Source organism: Trachymyrmex cornetzi, unplaced genomic scaffold (assembly GCF_001594075.2).
Source record: "Trachymyrmex cornetzi isolate Tcor2-1 unplaced genomic scaffold, Tcor1.1 scaffold1304, whole genome shotgun sequence".
NCBI lineage: Eukaryota > Metazoa > Arthropoda > Insecta > Hymenoptera > Formicidae > Trachymyrmex > Trachymyrmex cornetzi.
Genome location: NW_017295878.1, coordinates 8,087 through 10,639, shown reverse-complemented (window position 1 = coordinate 10,639; position 2,553 = coordinate 8,087). Strand labels below are relative to the sequence as shown.

The window sequence follows — 2,553 nt, the reverse complement described above, 5'->3', positions numbered from 1 at the left end:
GCAAATCGTAGTTTCCAGGCACAAAATTCGACATGTTCAACGCTATTACAAACTATACTGTTGTATGAAACTTGTATTGTTGTGAGTTGAAAATCTTTCTCAGATGTTAGAATAAGGAAATGGAGTCAATGACGCGGTCTGACGACAACTACATTGACAGCTATGGCCATCTATTGATAAATTCCGGTTTCATATTTACATACCTGGTATTGCCTACAAGTATTATTGCTTACAGCTCTATTGCCTACATGCACTTTTGCGCACAAATAAAAATTTTAGAAAAGTAGTTACTTTTGTCTACATGTACTACTGCCTACATGTACTATTGCCTAGAACTCGATTGTCTAAATGCGCTTTTGCACACAAATAAAAATTTTAAAAGCGGAGTTATTTTGCCTACATGTACTATTGCCTACAGCTCGATTGCCTACATACATTATTGCCTACAGTTTACAACCTTCCACGCGAAATGAGGGCTACCTCACACCAACAAATGGTTTGGTTAGGGTTAGTTTGTAGGCAAAAGAGATGTAGGCAAAAGAGATGTAGGCAAAAGGTGCTGTAGGCAAAAAATTTGTAGGCAAAAGGAGCCCTCTCCAAATAATGAATATGTATTGATCTCTTATACTTATATGTATCACATCTTTTATGATATCTTTTATAGCAATGAAATTTAAGAACATAAATTGCAAATATATTATATGTATGATTATATCATCTTAACATTTAAAAAATAAAAGTTTTAAAAAGATTGATTGTACTTTTTCAAACTTTTCGATAAATAAAATGGGAACTTTGTAATTTGGAATACAATAACACTATCTTATTATACCAGTGTTAACTAAAAGAGAGATCGCGCTTAAAGTAAAATCACTTTCATGTCATTATTTCTGAAGAAATTGTTGTAATATATCCTGTAGTTTATCTTGTCGTGCCATCGATTCTTCATGCATTTTTTTGTCTTGTAGCAGCATTTTCTTGAATCTGTAGCGACTCGCCACTAGAGGTACATGGAACTCACTCAATTCGCGTGAGCACCGCAGTCACGCGAATTCCCTTTAAATAGAACATCATTCTGGATTCATTCCAGGCGTCTAAGGCAGGTTCCACACTACATCGTCTTACTAATGAGTCTAGTAGTGTGGGACCAGGACGAAACGCTGCAGCCGACCACAAAGCTTCGAGTCAGGCCTCCTTACAATTAGTGGACATCTACAAATCATTTTGTCTCCAACGTATTATATTTCTTGCCTATAAATATAATAAACATTGACTGTAATAATATGTTGTTATAAATAAACAGTATATCAAAAGAAATATGTATACCTTTAATATATATTATTATTACAAATGGAAATATATCTTATTCATATTTCATATGCTATTTAAACTTACTTTCGTTTAGTTCACCATATTTAAATTTGTACATATATTATTTCTTTTCGTTACTGCAGCATTTCTGTCATTACATTCAATAATTCTTTCTTGTTATACTTCTGCTTGTCCTCTAATGAACATAAATCGCTCTTGCAAATCCAATTCATCTTTCTGAAGTAAACAAATATTATGCAGCACACAGCATGTAAATATATGGTAAGAAGCAAATTTCAAGTCATTCACTGCCAAGACATGTAACAGACTTCTCCATTGCCATTTTAAATAAGCATACGCTCTTTCTATTAACATTCTGATAGAAGAAAAGCAAAAATTATAATTTTTTTGACGCTGGGTGAGATGGCCATTATCAGGATAAGGATCTAAAAGATGCTGATGTAATCCGTAAGCAGCATCTCCAATTATGTGCGTATCATTTGGAAATTTAGTTAAATCATTAATATATTGCTGTACGGCTGATAACTGGAAAACTCGAGAATCATGAACTGAACCTACATTCCCAACATAGATATGTGTAAATCGCATCCTATCATCACAAACAGCCTAAACAGAAAGCAAATTTTCATTTATGTTTATTGCTTATTTACATAAATTTAATATTATCGTTCAACAAATCATTGTTTGCTGAAGAATATTATTAGGTATATTCTGAATATGAAGAATATTACATAAACAATTTCTAACAAATAACATAAATATGATATTTAATTTTTTAATAATTTGAATTGTATTATAAAGACTTATGCATAAGTTCGGGGTTGGAGTTGCATTTGTACTATTTTTGTACCGCGATATTTCGTAAACATTTCAGTTAATTTCATCAGGAATAAAAATGATCTTATATTAGGCTTGTTCTTTTCAGCTGAATTTCTTGTATGGTTTTCAACGTTCCTCTATTTTTTTAACATTAGGGGAAAAGAGGAAAAATGAACTATGCAAAAAATTCAATTAAAAGAAATATAGACATCTCATATATGACGGTGTTTGCTCTTAATATTTTGATAAACTTAATTTTGATAAATTTAAATACTTACGAAATGGCGATATAAAAATAATATAAACACAGTTTCAACTCAGAAATCATGCACAAAATAACATAAAAAATTAGCACAGATAAAATTATCTGGAGACACTGGTAGTGTCTCGGCGCTAAGCCAA

The 2,553-nt window shown here is 31.7% G+C and overlaps 1 pseudogene; it reads right to left on the bottom strand.

Moving 5' to 3' along the window:
- Window positions 1–1,488: 1,488 nt before the first annotated feature.
- Window positions 1,489–2,553, bottom strand: part of LOC108770656 (putative nuclease HARBI1) — a 6,212-nt pseudogene continuing 5,147 nt past the window's right edge.